The 24,936-nt window shown below is 44.8% G+C and overlaps 1 protein-coding gene across 1 annotated transcript in view; it reads right to left on the bottom strand.

Annotated features, from left to right (window-relative positions):
• Positions 1–22,936, bottom strand: part of COL21A1 (collagen type XXI alpha 1 chain) — a 165,843-nt gene extending 142,907 nt beyond the window's left edge. Inside the window, exon 1 of the mRNA XM_038742664.1 lies at positions 22,837–22,936. The gene's annotated coding sequence lies outside the window, so the exon portion shown is untranslated. The remainder of the gene's footprint in view (positions 1–22,836) is intronic.
• Positions 22,937–24,936: the final 2,000 nt, after the last annotated feature.

The raw sequence follows: 24,936 nt of genomic DNA, 5'->3' as shown, positions 1-24,936 counted from the left end.
GGTAAAGTTGTGCCAAAGTAAAACAAGGAGTGTGAATCAGGAATATAAGAAGGGAAAGCAGGGAGCTCTTTGGGCAGAGAAACACAAAAATTTCAGATTTAATCCAAATTTAAAAATGGTGATAGGATGAAATATGGGCAAAATGTGATGCCCTACGCATGAGCAGAAAACTGCAACAATTATACTCATAGTCCCTTGTACTTTTTAGAATAAGCAATGCTGTATTACAAGGTATTGGAGTAGGGATAGAAATGGTACTACTAACTTTACACTTGGATTTTTACCCTTAATTCATCCTACCTTAAGCACCACTGCTCTTACGTACTTACCTGTACTTTATTTTAATGTCTGTCTCTCCCTCTAGACAGTTAGCTCCTTGTGGGAAGGGAATAGGTCTACCAACTCTGTTATACTGTACTGTGTGGGTTGTATATACATATATGTGGAGAGAGAGAGAGAGAGACAGATTAATTCTGATGGATTAATTGTTGGTTAACTGTATTCCCCATATGAGCTCTCTGATTTGTGTCCTGAAATACTGATAGTTGTACCAAAAAGACAACTCAATTCAGAAAACTGACATTTCTAGGAAGTATGTTGAGGCTATGCAGAATTACTTTAGAGTTTATCCAGATGCCCAGATGCTGTTTGGAAAAAACTGTGAGAAAGAATCCATAAGGAATATTTCTTAGCAATCCAAAATCAGCAGTATGCTTGTCCACATTTTGTTGACATAGTAATTTAGAATTTGAGGGAAAAATCCAGGGCATGTCAAATTGTCTATGCTGAAATTATTTTAAATCTGAACTGTAGCAGTGTATGCTTTACATTAGCAGACAACCATGCAAATACATATTACGGTGTATTTGCAGATACCCTCCTGAAAGAAATTGTGGTGGAAAAGGTGCTCCTTTCAAGGAGTTCAACATTATAGTTACCCAGAAGAAAAGCTGATCTGTACACACAAATACTGATGATCTGTTCTGTGCTGTCATGCCTGAGGATGCAAAAGATGATTTGGGAGTTGAAATCAGAGCATGTTTAAGATTTCTGGGAACTAAGCAGTATAAACTTGGATACTAGAGGAACGTTAGGAACAAAGCAAAAAAAAAACAAACCGAAAACCCCAGAGTTAATAATAAAAACAATAATTGTGGTATTTAAGCTTACTTAAATCCAGGCACTGAACTAAGCACTGGAGTGGATACAAGCAAATTGGGTTGGACACAGTCCCTGTCCCACGTGGGGCTCACAGTCTTAATCCCCATTTTCCAGATGAGGCAACAGAGGCCCAGAGAAGTGACTTGCCAATGGTCACACAGCAGACAAGCGATAGAACTAAAATTAGAACCCATGTCCTTCTGAGGCCCAGGCCCATGCTCTATCCTCTAGGCCATGTTGCTTCTAGATGACCCCTAACAATCCTCAAACAGACTTTAAATTCCTTATGGGCAGGGAATGTGTCTACCAACTCTGTTAGATTGTACTCTTCCAAGTGCTTAGTTCAGTGTTCGGCAGAGTAAACATTCAATTGCGACTTTGATGGATGGCAGGGAAAGTGGTCATTAGAGTGCCATTCTAAGGATCCTGTTGTCTAGTCTGATTGGACCACTGATTTGACCTGGCAACAGCGTGTCTAATGTTCTTATAGGCCAGACTACAATCATCACTGGAAATCTTTGAAATGGTTACCTTGACAGTGCTATATAATAGCTGCTCTTAAGTTACACTCTAAAAGAGAAATGAAACAATTTGTAGAGCCACAGTCTATTAATTAAAAGGATGCCCACTTTATACTGGTCAGTACAGAGGAAACGTGATACAAAACAAAAATGGGTCTCTCTTTTCCCTGCTCCCATTGGGGTCCTCCCACTTGTCCAATCCCCCAGCTAATGAAGATTCATTCAGTCGTATTTGAGTGATTACTGTGTCCAGAGCACTGTACACATTAGACACATTCCCTGCCCACAACGAGTTTTCAGTCTAGAGAGATGAGATGATCATTTTAGTACATTAGGAATATCAGCAGGTCACGGGCATGGGTGGCATCTGAGAGGGTACAGCATCCTAGACCTTAATCTCATGTCTACACTGTAAGCTCGTCGTCTACTAACCGTTGAATTGTACTCTTCCCAGTGAATCGTACAGTACGCTGCACATGGTAAGTGCCCAATAAATATCATCCATTGATCCCAAGGTAAACCCCGTGATTGGTAATTCCATTGACAATTATGTGACCTTTTAAACTTTCTAAGCTTGATCCCTGTCCCCTCCATAAGCACTTGGGAGAGTACAATAAATATTAACAGACACATTACCTGTCCACAAGGAGCATACAGTCTAGAGAGGAGACAGACATTAATAATAAATGATTTAATTGGTATTTGTTAAGTGCTTACAGTATGCTGAACACCATGCTAAACACTGGGGCAATGCATTGTAATCAGATCAGATGCACCCTGTCCCACATGGGGCTCACAGTTCCCCTTCTTGCATGGGGATGGGTTGACAGGCAGCAGTAGGGAAATGCGTGCTGAGTCTAAGCATCCCCACCATGGTCCATACTTCACTCTGCTCTCTGGATCATTTTTCTACAGCAATGTTCAGTCCATGTTTCCCCACTCCAGTGGCTGCCCATCCACCTCCGCATCAAACAGAAACTTGTCACCATTGGCTTTGGAGCACTCAGTCTTCTTGTCCCCTCCTACCTCATCTTGCTACTCTCCTACTACCACCCAGCCCACACACTTCGCTCCTCTAATGCCAACCTACTCACTGTACTTCGATCTCATCTGTCTCGCTGCTGACTGCTCGCCTACATCCTACCTCTGGCCTGGATTTATTTTGACAGTTTTGACACCAGTCTGTTTTGTTCTCTGTCTCCCCCTTCTAGACTGTGAGCCCGTTGTTGGGTAGGGACCATCTCTATATGTTGCCGACTTGTACTTCCCAAGCACTTAGTACAGTGCTCTGGACAAAGTAAGCGCTCAATAAATATGATTGAATGAGGAGTTCTCATAAGCAATACAAAGCTGAGTACTGTTACCTAATTCTACAATTTATGTAGCTTGTTACTCACGGATACATGGAGAGAGCAAGAAATAAGAAGTTAATTAAGAAGGCCAGTATGTATTTGAGAAAGACATGGTAATCTCCTCAGTAAGCTAGCGCTCAAATGTATTTGAGTACTTATTGTATGCAGAACACTAATAAAAACTTGGGAGAGTGCAATACAACTGAGCTGGTAAATATGTTCCCTGCCCACATGAATCTTACAGACCAGAAAGGAAGAAAGACATTAAACTAAGTTATGTATATGTGCCTAAGTGCTGTGGGGCTGAGGGTAGACTGGATTACTGCATCAGCCTCCTCTCTGATCTCCCATCCTCCTGTCTCTCCCCGCTTCAGTCTATACTTCACTCTGCTGCCTGGATTATCTTTGTACAGAAACGCTGTGGGCATGTCACTCCCCTCCTCAAAAATCTCCAGTGGTTGCCTGTCGACCTATGAATCAATCATAAACTCCTCACTCTTGGCTTCAAGGCTGTCCATCACCTCGCCCCCTCCTACCTCACCTCCATTCTCTCCTTCTACAGCCCAGCCTGCACCCTCCACTCCTTTGCTGCTAACTTCCAACTTGTACTTCCCAAGCGCTTAGTACAGTACTCTGTACACAGTAAGCACTCAATAAACACGGTTGATTGATTGATTGATTGATTCCTCACTGTGTCTCATTCTCACCTGTCCCGCCATCGACCCCTGGTCCACGTCCTTCCCCTGGCCTGGAATGCCCTCCCTCCACACGTCCGCCAAACTAGCTCTCTTCCTCTTTTCAAAGCCCTACTGAGAGCTCACCTCCTCCTGGAGGCCTTCCCAGACAGAGCCCCCTTTTTCCTCTCCTCTGTGCCTCAGTTCCATCATATGCAAAATGGGAATCCTACTTAGACTGTGAAACCATGTGGGACCTGATTATCTTGAACATACCACAGTGCTTAATACATAGCACTTCAAAGCCACTATTACTGAAAAAGGGCACAAATCCAATGGAAAGGGAGAAGGAGTAAGGGAAATCAGGGCTTAGTCAGGGACAGATTCTTGGAGAAGATGTGATTTTAGTAGGGCTTTGAGGTGGGGAGAGAATTCCAGGCCAGAGGCAAGACATGGGGCAGGTATCAGAAATGAAATAGATGAGATCAACCTTGCCTGTGTGCAACACTTTCATTTTTCAAAGCAATTTCACATTGAGAGATGAACAAATTAGTGAAATTTGGACAAGAAAAAAATACCAATAAGAAAATTATCATGGAAATAGATGCTGGTCATTTCACAATTTCTGGTAAAACCATTCATTGTGAGAAACTATCACCACCCCCCCAGCAATTTACTGTCCAGAACTTTCCATTCACCCTCCACTCCCGATAGCTTTACTACCTAACTACATGAAATCTCTTTTAAAATTGTAAGTGAGCCAATGAGCATACAATCATATTTTTAAAACTTCCTTCATATATATTTGTAACTATACAGGACTAAGTTAGGCCCAATGCCCCAAAACATGGAGTGTTATTGGAAGAAAACCCTGCTGTTCTATTTGGCAACAAAATGAAAATGATACAGAGTATAAAAATTGATTCAAATACTTATGTATTTAACAATGCAGAGATTTGTCCAAGAATGCTCAAAGTTAAATTTCACTATCTGGTAGAGAAGTTAAAGTATTCTGAGAACAGATTCGGGAAGCAGCGTGACAGTGGAAAGAGCACAGGCTCAGGAGTCAGAGATTGTGGGTTCTAATCCCAGCTCTGCGCTTATCAGCTATGTGACTTTGGACAAGTCACTTAACTTCTCTGTGCTTCAGTTACCTCAACTGTAACATGGGGATTAAGACTGAGCCTTACATGGTGCAACCCGATTTCCTTGTTATCTACCCCAGCTCTTAGAACAGACTAAGCCCCCCTTTTCCTCTGCTCCTTTTCCCGTTCCCAATGCCCTGACCCCCTCTCTCTGCTCTACCCACCTCCCTGCCCCACAGCACTTGTGCATATGTGTACATATTCATTATTTTATTTATTTTATTAATGATGTACATATATAATCCTATTTACATTGATACCTGTTTACTTGTTTTGATGTCTGTCTCCCCCCTTCTAGACTGTGAGCCCATTGTTGGGTAGAGATTGTCTCTACTTGTTGCTGAATTGTACTTTCCAAGTGCTTAGTACAGTGCTCTGCACACAGTAAGCACTCAATAAATATGATTGAATGAACGAATCATACAGAAGGAATGTAAAGGACTACAACTATTCTACAAAACAATTTGATATTCCTACTACATGGGCATTTAGTAAGTACTTAACTATGTGCTAAACACCAAGGGTAGACAAGTTTAACAGACTGGACAGTCACTGCCACAACATGTCACATAATCTATCTTCTCACTTTACACATAAGGAAACTGAGGCCCTAAGGTTAGGTACTTGCTCAGGTCACAAAGCAGGAAAGTGGCAAAGATGCGACAAGAATCAAAGTCTCCCAACTCTCAGTCTCAAGTCTTTTATTTTCCCCCCACTATTCCATAATATTGATTATGTCAAATTAACCAATTAAATGATTGTGTAAATAGTCCCACATTTGTGTTTACTATTTTATAGCTTACTTTTTCTAATAAGAGTTCCATAATGAGGCACTGAAAGAATTAAAGAAAACTGATTTCACTATGATCGAAAGACTAAAGACCAGTTAGATAACAGCAACAACATTCCTTGAAAGATGCAACATGGCCAAGTGGAAAGAGCACTGGCCTGGTAGAAAGAGGACCTGGGCTCTAGTCCAGCTCTAACACTTGTCCCCCGTGTGACCTTGAACAAGTATCTGTGTCTCACTTTCCTCATCTGTAAAATGAGGACTGTTTTCTCTGCTACTTAAAATGCAAGCCTCTTAAGGGATAGAGGATTAGGACACAGTAGAGTCCATTGAGAAGGTCACTGGTTAGCAAGGGCTGTTTCCATGGTAAAGGATACCTCACTCCATTCTGACCAAAAGTAGTGATGGCATTTACTATGTGCTTACCAGGTGCAGAACCCTTTACTAAGCACTGGGAGAAAATACCCAGTTGGGAATTAGACATGTTCCCAAAAGCTGAGAGTTCCTCAGAGAACAGATAACATGCATAAATAAAATCCAAGTCAGTTTATGGGTTTTCCAGGTCCCTTACTTCACCTGCCTTTTTTTAATTGTTGTATTTGCTAAGTGCTTCCTCTGTGCCAGGCACTGTATGAAGCGCTGGGGCAGATCTAAGATGTACAGGTCGGACACAGTCCTTGTTCCTCATGAAGCTCATGATCTTAACCTCCATTAATTGTGGCACAAAGAAGTGAGGTACCCTGCCCAAGTTCACATAGCAGACTGACTCAATGGAGCCAGAATTACAACCCTGTCCTCTGACCCCCAGATCTATGCTCTTTCCACTAGGCTTCTCACCTGTTGCCCGTATTCCCTGATTTTTCTCCATTTGCTGGCACCTCTGCCAGAGATTGGGAACAGAAAAAAATGTAAGGAAAAAGTGGACAGTCAGTTTCATTCATTCATTCAATCATATTTATTGAGTGCTTACTGTGTGCAGGGCACCGTACTAAGCACTTGGGAAGTACAAGTTGGCAACATATAGAGATGGTCCCTACCCAACAGAGGGCTCACAGTCTAGTAGGGGGAGACGGACAACAAAGCAAAACATATTAACAAGATAAAATAAATAGAATAGTAAATATGAACAAGTAAAATAGAGTAATAAACATGTACAAACATATATACAGGTGCTGTGTGGAGGGGGGAAGGAGGTAGGGTGGGAGGGATGGGGAGGGGGAGGAAGGGGAGAGGAAGGAGGGGGCTCAGGCTGGGAAGGCCTCCTGGAGGAGGTGAGCTCTCAGTAGGGCTTTGAAGGGAGGAAGAGAGCTAGCTTCGCGGATGTGTGGAGGGAGGGCATTCCAGGCCATGGGGAGGACGTGGGCTGGGGGTCGATGGCGGGACAGGCGAGAACGAGGCACAGTGAGGAGGTTAGTGGCAGAGGGTGTGGGCTGGGCTGTAGAAGGAAAGAAGGGAGGTGAGGTAGGAGGGGTTGAGGTGATGGAGAGCCTTGAAGCCGAGAGTGAGGAGTTTTTGCCTGATGCATAGGTTGATTGGTAGCCACTGGAGATTTTTGAGGAGGGTAGTAACATGCCCAGAGCATTTCTGAACAAAGATGATCTGGGCAGCAGTGTGAAGTATAGATTGAAGTGGGGAGAGACAGGAGGATGGGAGATCAGAAAGGAGGCTGATGCAGTAATCCAGTCGGGATAGGATGAAAGATTGAACCAGCAGGGTAGCGGTTTTGATGGAGAGGAATGGGTGGATCTTGGTGATGTTGCGGAGGTTAGACCGGTGGTTTTAGTGACAGATTGTATATGAAGGGTGAACGAGAGAGCGGAGTTGAGGATGACACCAAGGTTGCGGGCTTGTGAGACGGGAAGGATGGTAGTGCCATCAACAGTTTCATTAGAAGTGTGGTGGAGTAAGATTTTGAAACTACTGAATTGGCAGAAGTGAGGTTGGAATGATTTCCATATCCAATAACCATCCACTTAATTGAGACTATCCCCAGCTTTCAATTATGAAAGCATATATACAACCAAGTTTTCTTTGTGCCTGAAACAGCATACTAACAAAGGAGGTGTACTGAAGCGAGGACGTCAGTTTGGGGAATCTCACCAGGTGATTACTGGAAACTGTTTATTGTTTGAATATTACATGAACTGATAATTTCTAGATCTGAATAACATGCTTCAAGCTGCTGAAAATTCACCTCATTAAATGGAGCTTCCCAAAAGATACTTAGCACTCAGCCAGAAGGGAGGGCAGTTGACTCCACATTCATTAATCTTATCTTTTCTTTCTCCTTAATTCCCAATGATTTTACATCTCTATAATTGTTAAATTTCAGGGTGTTGAGACTGCATAGGAAATTGCATAAATTCCTCTATGCCTTTAAGGAGTGGAAAACTATGAAATTCAGAGGATAGCTAGGATTCTAATTTGATCCCAAGGATAGACTAGTCACTGGAATGATTTGGTGCTTTTTTGTACCTTTAAAGATGGAGAAACTGAAGCATTCAAAATTTGAGCAATTTGCCCAGCATCTTCTTGTTCCCAGTTTATTACTATTTGCACCAGATTAGACTGATTTCTGCAAACTTCTCAGGAGAAATGTGTTAATCTAATCTGAAAGTAAAGCATATCACCGAAGTTGAGTATATGCATGAATTTATATTCAAATATATACATGTGTGTGGGTATGTAAAGAAAGAGGTGCAAAGATAGACAAACCTAAGTTTACCATCAAAACTATAGTGGTAGTTGATCTGTATAATGAAAATATCTCTGCTACAGGTTGGTCACCAAATATATACAAATAATAATAATAACTGTGTTATTTATTAAGAACTTACTATGTGCCAGGCACTGCACTAAGCAGGGGGGTAGATACAAGTACATCGGGTTGGACACAGTCCCTTTCCCATTTGGGGCTCAGTCTCAATCTCCATTTTACAGACGTGTTAACTGAGGCACACAGAAGTGAAGTGACAATAAAATAGAACTTCAAATAATGCCTTGCTAAACTGACCAACTATGCAAATCCTAATGACTGAACTATGTAACCCATGTATTATGGTCCAGTGAGATTAAAGAGAGTCTTTCATTCATATTTTTGAGCGCTTACTGTGTGCAAAGCATGGAAAGTATAATTCAGCAGTAGAGAGACAATCCCAGTTGGATGTTTCCAGGAAAAGAAGTAGTCCACAGTGTCAAAGGCAGCTAAGAGGTTGAAAAGTATTAGGATGGAGTAGAGGCCACTGGATTTGGTAAGATAACTTGTGACCTTTGAAAGGGCAGTTTTCCATGAAGTGAAGGAAGGAGAAGCCAGATTGGAGGGGATCACGGAAAGAACTGGAGCAGAGGAAGTAGAAACAGTTGGGTGTAGACAACTTGCTCAAAAAAGTTTGGAGAGGAGTGGGAAGAAGGAGGTGAGATGATAACTGTGTCAAGGGACGATTTTTATTCTTTTTTGGATAGGGGAGGCATGAGTAAGTTTAAAAGCAGTGGGGAAGAGCAATTGGAGAGTGAATCAATCATATTTGAGTGCTTACTGTGTGTGGAGCACTGTACTAAGTGCTTGGGAAAGTTCAGTATAACAGACTTGGTAGACATATTCCCTGCCCAGGAGTGAACAGTGAACAATTGAAGATGGTGGTCAGGGAGTGGTCAAATATTTTGATAAGGCTCAAAGAAATGGAGCCACAGGTGGGGGGTAGATTTTGAGAGGTAGCCCAGCTCTTAAGATACTGCTGGGAAAGACAGGAGAGGCAAAGGAGGGGCAGGAGAGAGAGAGGAAATGGAGAGAAGCAGGGGAGACTTTCGGGAGACCAGATCTGATGGTGTCAATAAAAGTACGTGGCCAAGTCATTAGAATCAAGAGAGGGGAGCAAGTAAGTTGCATGCAGTATATAGGATTGTGTTGGGCCTATAAAAAGGAAAGTAGTTTGGGTATGGACACTAAATGAGGCTTGTGAGGGTCAAAAGATAAGAGGAGTCTGTGAGGTAATAGGACAGATTTGCAGGGAGAGGTTGTGTGGGAGAAAAGGCAGGTGAGGTGGTTGTGGTCAGATAGAGATATTTCAGAGTTGGTAAGAGTAATAATAATAATGATGGTATTTAAGCATTTAATATGTGTGAGACATTGTATTAAGCCCTAAGGTAGACAAGATAATCAGGTTGAACACAGTCCTTGTCCCACATGAGGCTCACAGTTTAAACAGGAGGAAGTAAAATTAAATCCCCATTTTACAGATGTGGGAACTGAGGCACAGAGAAGTTGTGACTTGCCCAGGGTCACACAGCCAGCCATTGGAGAAGCTGGGATTAGAAACTAGGTCTCCGACTACCAAGCCTAGGCTCTTTCCAATAAGCCATACTAAGGTACTAAGACTGCATAGTGACTAGAGATGCTGAAATCTGGTGCTTGTCAAAATTGGTGAGTGGCTCAGATGAGATAGGGCAGGAGGTCCGTGAAATTGAGGAGTGAAAGGATATGGGCAGCAGAAGGGTCATTGGGTAAAACCAAACAGATATTGAAGTCCCCAAGGATTAACATGGGGATGGAGAAGGAGAGAAGACATGTGAATAGCTATCAAAATGGTTCAGAAAGTTGAAGGTGGAGTCTGTGGGGCAATAGATGAAGTGACTAGTAACTGGAGTAGGTGGCAGAGGTGGATGATATGGCCTTCAAAAGAAAAGGAAGAAGAGGGATAGGGGAGGTGGAATGGTACAAAGGCAACACTAGAGAGTGACAAGGAAGCTGACTCCTCCCCTCTGAATTTTGGGGAGTGGGAGAAGATCATCATCAATCGTATTTATTGAGTGCTTACTATGCGCAGAGCACTGTACTAAGTGCTTGGGAAGTACAAATTGGCAACATATAGAGACAGTCCCTACCCAACAGTGGGCTCACAGTCTAAAAGGGGGAGACAGAGAACAAAACCAAACATACTAACAAAATAAAATAAATAGAATAGATATGTACAAGTAAAATAAATAAATAGAGTAATAAATATGTACAAACATATATACATATATACAGGTGCTGTGGGGAAGGAAAGGAGGTAAGATGGGGGGGATGGAGAGGGGGACGAGGGGGAGAGGAAGGAAGGGGATCAGTCTGGGAAGGCCTCCTGGAGGAGGTGAGCTCTCAGCAGGGCCTTGAAGGGAGGAAGAGAGCTAGCTTGGCGGATGGGCAGAGGGAGGGCATTCCAGGCCCGGGGGGATGACGTGGGCCAGGGGTCGATGGCGGGACAGGAGAGAACGAGGTACGGTGAGGAGATTAGCGGCAGAGGAGCGGAGGGTGCGGCCTGGGCTATAGAAGGAGAGAAGGGAGGTGAGGTAGGAGGGGGTGAGGTGATGGAGAGCCTTGAAGCCCAGGATGAGGAGTTTCTGCCTGATGCGCAGATTGATTGGTAGCCATTGGAGGTTTTTGAAGAGGGGAGTAATATGCCCAGAGCGTTTCTGGACAAAGATAATCCAGGCAGCAGCATGAAGTATGGATTGAAGTGGAGAGAGACACGAGGATGGGAGATCAGAGAGAAGGCTGATGCAGTAGTCCAGACGGGATAGGATGAGAGCTTGAATGAGCAGGGTAGCGGTTTGGATGGAGAGGAAAGGGCGGATCTTGGCAATGTTGCGGAGCTGAGACCGGCAGGTTTTGGTGACGGCTTGGATGTGAGGGGTGAATGAGAGACCGGAGTCGAGGATGACACCAAGTTTGCGGGCTTGAGAGACGGGAAGGATGGTAGTGCCGTCAACAGAGATGGGAAAGTCAGGGAGAGGGCAGGGTTTGGGAGGGAAGACAAGGAGTTCAGTCTTCGACATGAGCTTTAGGTGGCAGGCAGACATCCAGATGGAGATGTCCTGAAGGCAGGAGGAGATGCGAGCCTGGAGAGAGGGAGAGAGAGCAGGGGCAGAGATATAGGTCTGGGTGTCATCAGCATAGAGATGATAGCTGAAGCCGTGGGAGCGAATGAGGTCACCAAGGGAGTGCATGTAGATTGAGAACAGAAGGGGAACAAGCACTGAACCTTGGGGAACCCCCACAGTACGAGGATGGGATGGGGAGGAGGAGCCTGCAAAAGAGACTGAGAAAGAACGACCGGAGAGATAAGAGGAGAACCAGGAGAGGACGGAGTCTGTGAAGCCAAGGTCAGATAGCGTGTTGAGGAGAAGGGGGTGGTCCACAGTGTCAAAGGCAGCTGAGAGGTCGAGGAGGATTAGGACAGAGTATGGGCCATTGGATTTGGCAAGCAGGAGGTCATTGGTGACCTTTGAGAGGGCAGTTTCCGTGGAATGTAGGGGACGGAAGCCAGACTGAAGGGGGTCGAGGAGAGAGTTGGTGTTGAGGAATTCTAGGCAGCGCAAGTAGACAACTCATTCAAGGAGATTGGAAAGGAATGGTAGGAGGGATATGGGGCGATAACTAGAAGGTGAGGTGGGGTCAAGAGAGGGTTTTTTTAGGATGGGAGAGAAATGGGCATGTTTGAAGGCAGAGGGGAAGGAACCAGTGGAGAGTGAGCGGTTGAAGATGGAAGTTAAGGAGGGGAGAAGGGATGGAGCGAGAGATTTCATGAGATGAGAGGGAATGGGGTCAGAAGCACAGGTGGCTGGAGTAGCATTTGAGAGGAGGGAGGAGAGCTCCTCTGAGGATACTGCTGGGAAGGATGGGAGAGTAGCAGAGAGTGTTGAGAGCCGGGGAGTTGGAGAAGGTGGGGAAGAGACTTTGGGGAGGTTGGACCTGATGGATTTAATTTTGTTAATGAAGTAGGAGGCCAGATCGTTGGGGGTGAGGGAAGGAGGAGGGGGAGGAACCGGGGGCCTGAGAAGGGAGTTGAATGTGCGGAAAAGCTGGCGGGGGTGATGGGCATGGGTGTCAAGAAGATGAGATCCATTAGTTTTCCAAGAAGGATGATGATGTTGTTGAACCTGGACAAGGTGGTCTTAAAGGAGTAAACATAATGAAAACAAAAGTATAGAGGGTCAAGAAGTGTTTTGGAAGAAAGGAAGTGGAAGCAGCAAGTGTATGTAATCCATCACTGTCTTAATCCTAAAGGCAGAGAAGGGATGGTTTTGCTAACTAAACCTTAATCCTGGAAGAGTCATGTTGAAATTATTTGTAGTTGGCTTTTCATGTTAACTAATATAATATTTGAAATTTTTATGAAGAGTATTTGGGCATCATTTCTGATTTTAGTACAATGTGATATCTGGCATGTGGTCATCTGGAAAGCTGTAGAAACTGGCATTTCTGAGATTCCATGGTACAAGAGTGGGGCTGGCCAATTGTAGAGAAGCAGCATGGCATAGCGGAAAGAGCATTGGCTTGGGAGTCAGAGGTTGTAGGTTCTAATCCCGGATCCACCACTTGCTGGCTGTGTGACTTTGGGCGAGTCAACTGATATCTCTGTGCCTCAGTTGCCTCGTCTGTAAAATGGGGATTGAGACTGTGAGCCCCACGTGGGACAGCCTCATTGCCTTGTATCAACCCCAGAGCTTAGAACAGTGCTTGGCACATAGTAAGAGCTTAACAAATACCATAATAATAATAATAATAATAATCCCCTAAGAAGAGAGCAGCAGGAAAGACAGTGTCATTTGGAGAGAGGTAGGTTTCAGTGATGGTGAGGGAGAGCAATCAATCCAATTTAATCATTCAATCATATTTATTAAGAGCTTACTTTATGCAGAGCACTGTACTAGGTGCTTGGGAAAGTACAATACCAGGGACAATCCCTGCCCACTATGATATTGAACTATTACTATGTGCAGAGCACACAACAACAGAGTTGGTGGAATATCTTCCCCGCTCACAACAAAGTCTTGCGGGGTAAATTGATAATATAAAGTTCCAGCTATGTACATAAGTGCAGTGTGTGGGTGGCTGAAGGTGGGCTGAATATCAAGGGCCTAAAGGTTACAGATCCAAGTTCATAGGTGATGTAGGAGAGAGAGGGAATCACAGAAAAGAGGTCTCTTGCAGATGTAACTTTAAGGCTTTGAAGACGGAAAGATGGTTGCCAATCCACCTGTGGAATGTCCTTAGCATTAGCTGTAAAGCATTCAATCAGCGCCTACCTCACTGACCTCCTATTACAGCCCAGCCCACACATTTCACTCCTCTAGTTCTAGCTTGCTAACCGTGTCCTGGTCTTGTCTATCTTGCCACTACCCGCTAATCCCATGATCTCCATCTGGCCTGGAACTCCTTTCCCCTCTACATAAACCAGACCACCATCCTCTCCAACTTCAAAGTCTTCATACAGTCACATCTCCTCCAAGAGGCTTTCTCCAATTATCCTCTTTTTCCCAACTCCCTCTCCCTTCTGCATTGTGATGGACTTAGATCTGCACTCTTTAGGCAGTTGGTATCCACCCCAACCTCAACCCAACAGCAAATACATATCTTTAAATTATCTTTTTATATTAATGTGTCTCCCCTTCTAGACTGTAAGCTCAAAGTGGACACGGAAAGTATCTACCAATTCTGTTATACTGTACTCTCCCAAGCACTTAGCACAGTGCTTAGCATATTGCTCTTAAGTAACACTGATTGAGAGCATGGTCTGGCGGATATGGAGGGAGAGAGAATTCCAGGCCAGAGGCAGGAGTTGGGAAAGGAGAGGGCAGTGATATAGAAGAGATCAAGGCATATTGAGGGAAGCTGGCACTAGAGGCATGATGTATGTGGGCTGGTTTGTAATAGGGGAATCAGTGACTCCAGATAGGAAGGGCCAATATGATTGAGTGCTTTAATACTGATGGTAAGAGGTTTGTTTGAAGTGGAGGTGGATGGGAAGCCACTAGAGGTTCTTGAGTGGGGAGACAAAGACCAAATTTTTTTTTAGAAAAATGATCTGGGCAGCATAGTGAAGTATGGACTAGAGTGAGGAGACACAGGAGGCAGGGAGTCAGAGAGGAGGCTGATGCAGTAGTCAAGGCAGGATAGGATGAGTATAGTAGCTGTTTGGATGGAGAGGAAAGGAGGATTTTAGCAATGTTGTGAAGGTGGAACCAACAGGATTTGGTGACACTAAGTACATGGTTTGACTGAGAAATGAGTTGAAGAAACACCAAGGTTATGGGCTTATGAGACACAGAGAGTGCTTCTGCTGTCTATAGTGATGGGGGGGTGGGGAGGAGAGGGTTTGGGTGGGAATATGAGGGTATTCTCGTTTGTACATGTTATGTTTGAGGCATTGGCAGGACAACCAAGTAGAGATGTCCTGAAGGCAGGAGGAAATATGAGCCTGCAGAGAGACCAGGGCTGAAGACGTATTTTGGAATCATCCGCAGAGAGATGATAGTTGAAGCAATGGGAAAGAATGAGTTCTCCAAGAGAGTAGGTGTAGATGGATAATAGGAGACCCAGAAAAAAGCCTTGAGAGACTCCCACAGTTAGAGGAAGAGGCTCTGAAACGGAATGAAGATCACCAACGACCTCTGAGAGGGCAGTTTCCATGGAGTGAAGGAGGCAGAAGGGGGTTAAGGAGAGAATTAGAGAAGAGGAAATGGAGTCAGTAGATGTAGATAGCTAGGTCAAAGAGTTCTGAGAATAGTAGAAGGGAGATGGGGCAATAAATGGAGGGAGCTGTGGGGTCAAGGAATTTTTTTAGGCTAGAGAATTCACAAGCACGTTTAAAATCAGTGTGAAAGAAGCCATGGGAAAGTGAAAAGTTGAAGATACAATCAAGGACTGAAGAAGGGAGGGGGCAAGTATTTTGATAAGGGACTTCAATATTCATGCGGTTGTTCCCGATTACATTTCCATGGCCCTTCCTCTCACTCCTCACTCCACTGACCTGTTCTTCTCCACCCTCCAACTTGGACTCATACTCACTATCATCATCATCATCTTTGTTTTGTCTTATGCTGCCAAATCATCTTCACCCCCTAGCAGCTCCAAGGACGCATCTCTCCCAGAGCGCCCCACCTCTACCTGAAATCGTTCTGGTAGTGTACCCACAGAGTTTTCTTGGTAAAAGTAAGAAAGTGGTTTGCCTTCTTCCTTGCAGTAAACTTGAATCTCTGCCCTCGACTCTCTCCCATGCCGCTGCTGCCTTGCACGGGTGAGTTTTGATTTGTAGCATTACTTTCTACTTCCTAGCCACTGCCCAAGCTAGGAGTGGACTGGGTTGGCCTCTCCTTGACCCACCCTCCAATAGTCAAGACTGGTAGAGTACTGGAAACACTCCAGGTGTGAGCCTGAGAGGGGTCATCATCATCTTTAGTCATTGTACAATATATTCCTAGCGTAATGAACCTGGGTCTGGGTTTCAATCTCAGCTCTGCCACTTATACAGCTCTGCTGTATGAGTCACAATCATTCACCCTATCCCGCCTAGATTACTGCATTAGTCTCATTTCTTTCCTCCCAATCTCCTGCCTCTCCCCAATTCAGTCCATATTTCACTCCACTGCCCAGAGTATCTTTCTACAGAAACGTTCAGGGCATGTCACCCCCTGCCCCCACTCAAAGTTCTCTAGTGATTGCCTTTCAATCTCCCCATCAAACAAAAACTCCTCACTATTGGCTTTAAAGCTCACCATCACCTTGCACCCTCCTACCTCACCTTCCTTCTCTCCTTCTACATCCCAGCCCACATACTCCACTTCTCTGGTACTAACCTTCTCACTGTGCCTCAATCTCGCCTGTCTCACCACTGATCCCTGGCTCACGTCCTACGTCCAGCGGAACACCCTCCCTCCTCAAGTCCACCAAACAATCACTCTTCTCCCTTTCAAAGCCCTACTGAAAGTGCACTTCCTTCAAGAGGTATTCCCAGTTTAAACCCCACTTTTCCTCAACTCCCACTCCCTTCCACGTCACCATGACTCTCTCCTCTTGCTCTTCCCCTCTCCCCCTACCCCACAGCACTTATGCATAGATGCATATATCTATAATTCTATTTATTTATATTGATGCCTGTCTTCCCGCCTAGACCGTGAACCCGTTTGGGTAGGGATTGCCTCTCTTTATTGCTGTGATGTACTTTCCAACTGCTTAGTAAAGTGCTGTGCACACAGCAAGTGGTCAATAAATGAATGAATGACCTTGGACAACTCACTTTATGTTTTTGCACCTCAGTTTCCTTACCTATAAAATGGGGATTAAATCCAATCCCTCCTATCTCCCTCCTATATGGGGCAGAGACTCTGTCCAACCTGAAAACCTTGCATTTACTCCAGTGCTTAAAAAACAGCATTTGATGCATTGTAAGCACCTAACAAGTGCCATAAAAAAAAGATGGCAGTCATGAATGCATGAAGGGTGGGGGCAAGTGTTTTGATAAAGTACAAAGAGATGGGGTCAGAGGTGCAGGTGGAGTGGGTAGATTTTGAGGAGGTGGGAGATCTCTTGAAACAAAGCTGGGAAAGATGAGAGAGTTGAAGAAGGGACAAGAGGCAGGAGGGATGAAATAAGAAGGGGAAGATCTTAGGGAGATCATGTTTAACTGTTTCAACTTTCTCAATAAAGTACATGACCCGGACACTAAAGGGAAGACAAGAGGGAGATAGGGGGACTGTTTGAGGAGAGAGTGAAACAACTGGCGAGGGCAATGGGCATGGAAGTCAATATGGATGGAGAAATAATGTTGTGGGGTGGAGGACAGGGCAGAGTTAGAGCAGGCAAGAATGAATTTCTGAAGGACAAGGTCTGCCTGATATTTGGATAACCTCCAGCAGCGCTGGACAGCTTGTGCACAGGAGAAAAGGAACCATATTATGGAGGTGATTCAGAGGTGTAGGCTAGTGATATGACACCAGCAAAGAGATAGGGGAGTGACTGAGTTGTGTTCAGTAGAGAGGGTGACTGACTTAGGCACAGATCAAGGATGAAGGAAAGCTTTCCCATGATGGAACGAGGGTTCCGCAGGCCACATTTGGCTGAGGTTGTAGGTTGGGGGCTGGGGAGGGGGGGGGGAAAATGTTGTGTGAGGTAAGAAGGGACTGGATGGGAGTTAGCTGAAAGGTACCGCCATGGGGGTAGGGGGATGAGGAGGTGGGCTAGGAAGCACCATGAGAAGTCAGGAAGGATTGGAGGGAGAAGGATGGGTGGGGGGTGTTTGCTGAAAAGCCTGATTAGAGGGACGGGATTGGGCACATGCTAAACCTCACTGCATAAAGCTACCAATTTGTGCCAACCATACAAGAACAAAATGTGTGATTTAAATTAAAGAGAGTAGGGAAAACTGGAGAAGTAAAGCAATCTGCCTATGTTACTGAAGAGCTGCTTCTAGTGAAGCATTCTGGGATTATTGTAATTAGAGAAGGAAATGACCCATTATATCATTTACTCACTTCCCATGCCCACTCCACCAGTACTGGCCTGTTTTCATTCTCTTTGTCTCCAAGCGTTTCCCCCACCCCACCCTGCACACCCGCTCAAGTTTCCTCAAACCACCTTGATGGAACTGAAGTTTCATTGCCGGTTCAGGTATCTGAAATGTTTAGGTTTTTAAATCCTGTGTTTCCTTATTTACCATAGAGCCATATTTTTAGATGCTTCATCAACATACATAGACAATGTTTCTGATTATGAACAGTGTTAGAAAGCCAGGTTTTGTAGTAGGACAGCTCCCTGAGGTCAGGGATCATGTCTACAGACTGTAGGAATGTACTCTCCAAAGTGCTTACTACAGTGTTCTGCAAATAGTGAAGCACTCAACAGATACCACTGATTGATCACTGTTCTAACATGAGAATCAAATGAGACACTCCTCTAGATGACGTTCAACTTCACCAACACTCAGGGTTGTTGAGGATGGTCTGTTAGAAGTCCACACATACACTTACAGAGTGGAACCAATTGAGAAAAACTGTTCTTCAGTGCTCCTCCAATAATTCAAATGACCTAGAGTATTCATCATCTTGATAAAGGATTAGCTCATTATCAACACACTATATACTGTATTGGAGTGTTAAGCAATTAACCAAAAACACAGGATTCCTATCTGTTTTTCAGGGAATCATTTCACATTAAATCACAGAAATGTTCATGAAAAAGAATACCCACTGGCACAAAAAAAAGAATAGCCTCTAAAATCATTCAGATGCTTTGTACATAAAGTCTTGGGTACAGTTAGCACTATGTCCACAGAGTAAATGTGTTATGTCTGGACCAGTGCCTATTCTGATGTCCCGTATTTCAGCCCAATTATAGAATCTTTTGCTTCTATTTTTGTGCGAATAGCATAGCAACAGAGGAAGTACCGGCAATTGCTTCAAATCTCTAGGTCTCCATGAAAACGGGACTAACACCCCCATGCTGAAGAGTCCCCAACCATGACCTGAAATAATTTCCTTCCCGAGAGACAGGAGGAAAAAAGGCAGTAAGCTGGCTCTTCTCCCCTCCCCCGGGAACTCGCTGTCTTCTCGTTAAATGACAACGATTCGCAGAGGTATTTCCCGAAAGCCAATGCGTGGTGCCAGTTTCTCAGGTTACCCCGTCTACCACTTTTGTTGTATTAAACTCTTCCAAGCGCTTAGTACAGTGCTCTGTACATAGTAAACGCTCTATACATACCGCTGATGATGGTCGGGGCAGGGTCTCTGTTGCCGAAAGCACTGTTCTAAGCGCTATTTGTTTTGTTTTCTTGTCTATCTCCCCCTTCCAGACTGTGAGCCCACTGTTGGGTAGGGAACGTCTCTATATGTTGCCGATTTGTATTTCCCAAGCGCTTAGTACAGTGTTCTGCACACAGCACTCAATAAATACGATTGAATGAATGAACTATACTTTCCAAGCGCTTAGTACAGTGCTGTGAACGCAGTAAGCGCTCAACAAATACGTCTGAATGAATGAATGAATCATGTGCATCTCTCCTCTGGGCCAAATTTCCAGTTAACACACCCTATTCCCATTGCACGCTTTAGGTAAATGCCCCAATGCCATCAGAGAAACATGCCTTCAGGAAGGGCCAAATCCCCGCCCCATCTCGCCTCTTCCAAGAAAAGCTGGCAGGCTGAACTCAGCTGTGACTCTTAGATAAGGAGAGATAGGGCGGCCGGCACCTGCGAGATCTCTCCCCCACTCAAATGAATGAGGGATTTTTTTTCTGTTTTTTTGTTTTGTTTTGTTCTTCTTAAAGGCCTGGCTCACACCTATAGGCGCACCGGGGACCTTGGATTCATTCAATCGTATTTACTGAGCGCTTACTGTGTACAGAGCACTGTACTAAGCGCTTGGAAAGTACAATACAGCAATAGAGGGAAACAATCCCTGCCCACAAAGGTAGATGCGGAGGCGTGAAAGCATCCCCACATCCCCCTTTCACCCCGCAAGGCCTCCCCTCCCCACTGCCATCTCCCTCGCGACCGGTACAACGCTCACTGTTGGGTAGGGACTGTCTCTATATGTTGCCAATTTGTACTTCCCAAGCGCTTAGTACAGTGCTCTGAACACAGTAAGCGCTCAATAAATACGACTGATGATGATGATGATGATAAGCGTTTAACAAATACCATCATCATTGACAGGCGTTCTCGCCGCCTCCGACTAATCAACGCCAAAACAAGGCTCCTAATCGGACCTCACCCTCCAAGTGGCGCGTTTGGTACACTATTAATAGCTGCAATACTAGAAGCAGCGTGGCTCAGTGGAAAGAGCCCGGGTTTGGGAGTCAGAGGTCGTGGGTTCTAATCCCAGCTCCGCCACTTGTCTGCTGTGTGACCTTGAGCAAGTCACTCAACTTCTCTGTGCCTCAGTTCCCTCATCTGTAAAATGGGGATTAAGACTGTAAGCCCCATGTGGGACAACCTCATTACCTTGTATCTACCCCAGCGCTTAGCACATAGTAAGCACTTAAAAATTACCACTATTATTACTATCTGCTAAGCATTTACTATGTGCTGAGCACTCCAAAGCTGGGGAAAACACAAAGTAATCAGATTGGACACAGTCCCTATCCCGTATCTTGTATCCCCCCAGCGCTTTGAACAGTGCGTTGCACATAGTAAGCACTTAACAAATACCATCATTATTATTATTATTATTATCCCATATGGGGCTTAGAACCTGATGGGGATGGAGACGAGGTCTTTAATCCCACTTCTGCAGATTCGGAAACTGACGCACAGAGAAATTAAGTTAATTCATTAATTCAATCGCATTGATTGAGCGCTTACTGTGTGCAGAGCACTGTACTAAGCGCTTGAGAAAGTTGAAGCAGCGTGGCTTAGTGGAAAGAGCACGGGCTTGGGAGTCAGAGGACGTGGGTTCTCATCCCAGCTCCTCCACTTGTCTGCTGTGTGACCTTGGGCAAGTCACTTCACCTCTCTGTGCCTCAGTTACCTTATCTGGAAAATGGGGACTAAGACCGTGAGACTCATGTGGGACAACCTGATTACCTTGTATCTACTCCAGCGCTTACAACAGTGCTTGGCACATAGTAAGCGCATAACAAATACCATCATTATGCATGGCTCAGTGGAAAGAGCATGGGCTTTGGAGTCAGAGGTCATGGGTTCAAATCCCGCTCCACCACCTGTCAGCTGTGTGACTTTGGGCAAGTCACTTAACTTCTCAGGGTCTCAGTTCCCTCATCTGTAAAATGGGGATTAAGACTGTGAGCCCCCAGTGGGACAACCTCATCACCTTGTAACCTCCCTAGCGCTTAGAACAGTGCTTTGCACATAGTAAGCGCTTAATAAATGCTATCATTATTATTATTATTACAATATAGCAATAAAGAGAGACAATCCCTGTCTACAACGAACTCACAGTCTGGGGTGGGGGCGGGGGGAGAAGGGGGAGTGAAGTGACAGACATGAATACAAGCAAGCAAACATCAATATAAATAAAATTACAGATCAATCAATCGTATTTATTGAGCGCTTACTGTGTGCAGAGCACTGTACTAAGCGCTTGGGAAGTACAAGTTGGCAACATATAGAGACAGTCCCTACCCAACAGTGGGCTCACAGTCCAAAATGACAGATATATACATAAGTGCTATGGGGTGGGAGGGAGCAAAGGGTCAGAGTCAAGGAAACGCAGAAGGGTAGGGGAGACGGGGAAGGGTCGGTGATTTGACCAAGGTAACGAGGAGGCGATGGGATTAAGACTCAGTCCTCCCGACCTTCATTCATTCATTCGATCGTATTTATTGAGCGCTTACTGTGTACACAGCACTGTACTAAGCGCTTGGAAAGTTCAATTCAGCAACAGAGACAATTCATTCATTCAATCGTATTTATTGAGTGCTTCCTCTGTGCACAGCACTGTACTAAGCGCTTATAAAGTTCAATTCAGCAACAGAGACAATTCCTGCCTAACAACGGGCTCACAGGTCTAGAAAGGGGGTGGGGGGGACACAGACATCAAAACAAGTGACGAGGCATCAATATAAATAGAATTAGAGATATATGCACATCATTAATAGAAATAAATAGAATTACAGATGTGTTGAGACCTATAGAGACCTATTTATTTAATATAAATAGAATTATAAATATGTTTGTACTTCCCAAGCGCTTAGTACAGTGCTCTGCACACAGTAAGCACTCAATAAATACGATTGATTGATTGATTGATGTACACACACACACACAAAGTGCTGTGCAGGTGGTAGGGAGGTAGAGCCGAAGGAAGGAGTCGGGGCGATGGGGAGGGGAGGAGGAGCGCTTTCCACTAGGACTGTGAACTCCTTGTTGGGTATGTTGCCGACTTGTACTTCCCAAGCGCTTAGTCCAGTGCTCTGCACCCGGTAAGCGCTCAATAACTACTTATTAAAATTTGATATTCAAATTTTAATTATTATTAATGTGGTATTTGTTGTTGTTACTGTGTTGTAAATGCTGGGGTAGATGTAAATTAATGTGTTGGACATGGGCCTCAGCCTAAGTAGGAGAGAGAACTGTCATGGAATTACCTTTTTACAGACAAGGAAACTGAGGCACAGAGAAGTTGTGACTTGCTCAAGGTCACACAGGAGGCAGTTGACAGAACTGGGATTAGAACCCAGGTCCTCTGACTCCAAGGTGTGTGCTCCTACTACTCTCCAACAGGAATCCAAACCAGGCTCTGGAGAAAGGGAATCTTTATCAAAGGAATACTATATCTCTTCCAAAACTATAATTAGTTAGACCTCTTATACCAATTGTCTCATTTTAGTCAATCAGGGGAAGTTACTGAATAAAAGAAGGGGGGAATGGGCGCCATCCACGGCCCTCGCCAGCAGGGCCGAGCCCGGAGGCGCTCCTTACCTGGTACCCGCAGATGTCCGAGTGGCAGCAGCCGTCCGGGGCTGCGGAGCCTGGGCTCTGCAGAGTCTAACCGAACTCTTTTTCGGTTGGGATTTTTCTTTCCGGCCCAAAGCCCGTGGGGAAGCGCTGGAGAGGGCGTCGGGCCGGCCTCTGTCTCCCGCAGCCGCCCGCGGGCAGGAAGGGGGTGGGGGGCAGAGGGGCCGCCACTTGTAGCCGGGGCCGAGGGGCGGAGACCCGCAGATAAGCTGGGCGAAGCCGGCCCGCCCCTGCTTCGGGGGGAGAAGGAGGCCGAGGTGGGGCTTGGCAGCCCGGTCCGCCACGGGGAAAAGCGCAACACCGGCTGGAAACTGGCATCTGCCCCCTCCAAAGCCAGGCCCTCCTTTGGGCCATCATTCATTCGTTCAATCGCATTGATTGAGAGCTTACTGCGTGTACAGCATCATCATCATCAATCGTATTTATTGAGCGCTTACTATGTGCAGAGCACTGTACTAAGCGCTTGGGAAGTACAAGTTGGCAACATATAGAGACAGTCCCTACCCAACAGTGGGCTCACAGTCTAAAAAGGGAAGACAGAGAACAAAACCAAACACACTAACAAAATAAAATCAATAGAATAGATATGTACAAGTAAAATAAATGAATAAATAGAGTAATAAATATGTACCTGCCCCCTCCAAAGCCAGGCCCTCCTTTGGGCCATCATTCATTCGTTCAATCGCATTGATTGAGAGCTTACTGCGTGTACAGCACGGGAAGAGCACGGGCTTGGGAGTTAGAGGTCATGGTTTGCAATCCCGTGACCTTGGGCAAGTCACTTAAAAATAATAATAATAATAATAATGATGGCATTTGTTAAGCGCTGGGGGGATATAACATGATCATCATCATCATCAATCGTATTTATTGAGCGCTTACTATGTGCAGAGCACTGTACTAAGCACTTGGGAAGTACAAATTGGCAGCATATAGAGACAGTCCCTACCCAACAGTGGGCTCACAGTCTAAAAGGGGGAGACAGAGAACAAAACCAAACATACTAACAAAATAAAATAAATAGAATAGCTATGTACAAGTAAAATAAATAAATAAATAGAGTAATAAATATGTACCTGCCCCCTCCAAAGCCAGGCCCTCCTTTGGGCCATCATTCATTCGCTCAATCGCATTGATTGAGAGCTTACTGCGTGTACAGCACGGGAAGAGCACGGGCTTGGGAGTTAGAGGTCATGGTTTGCAATCCCGTGACCTTGGGCAAGTCACTTAAAAATAATAATAATAATAATAATGATGGCATTTGTTAAGCGCTGGGGGGATATAACATGATCATCATCATCATCAATCGTATTTATTGAGCGCTTACTATGTGCAGAGCACCGTACTAAGCACTTGGGAAGTACAAATTGGCAGCATATAGAGACAGTCCCTACCCAACAGTGGGCTCACAGTCTAAAAGGGGGAGACAGAGAACAAAACCAAACATACTAACAAAATAAAATAAATAGAATAGCTATGTACAAGTAAAATAAATAAATAAATAGAGTAATAAATATGTACCTGCCCCCTCCAAAGCCAGGCCCTCCTTTGGGCCATCATTCATTCGTTCAATCGCATTGATTGAGAGCTTACTGCGTGTACAGCACGGGAAGAGCACGGGCTTGGGAGTTAGAGGTCATGGTTTGCAATCCTGTGACCTTGGGCAAGTCACTTAAAAATAATAATAATAATAATAATGATGGCATTTGTTAAGCGCTGGGGGGATATAACATGATCATCATCATCATCAATCGTATTTATTGAGCGCTTACTATGTGCAGAGCACTGTACTAAGCACTTGGGAAGTACAAATTGGCAGCATATAGAGACAGTCCCTACCCAACAGTGGGCTCACAGTCTAAAAGGGGGAGACAGAGAACAAAACCAAACATACTAACAAAATAAAATAAATAGAATAGCTATGTACAAGTAAAATAAATAAATAAATAGAGTAATAAATATGTACCTGCCCCCTCCAAAGCCAGGCCCTCCTTTGGGCCATCATTCATTCGTTCAATCGCATTGATTGAGAGCTTACTGCGTGTACAGCACGGGAAGAGCACG

Source organism: Tachyglossus aculeatus, chromosome 1 (genome assembly GCF_015852505.1).
Source record: "Tachyglossus aculeatus isolate mTacAcu1 chromosome 1, mTacAcu1.pri, whole genome shotgun sequence".
Taxonomy (NCBI): domain Eukaryota; kingdom Metazoa; phylum Chordata; class Mammalia; order Monotremata; family Tachyglossidae; genus Tachyglossus; species Tachyglossus aculeatus.
Note: the sequence above shows the minus strand (reverse complement) of the source record. Positions and strands in the feature narration are given on the sequence as shown.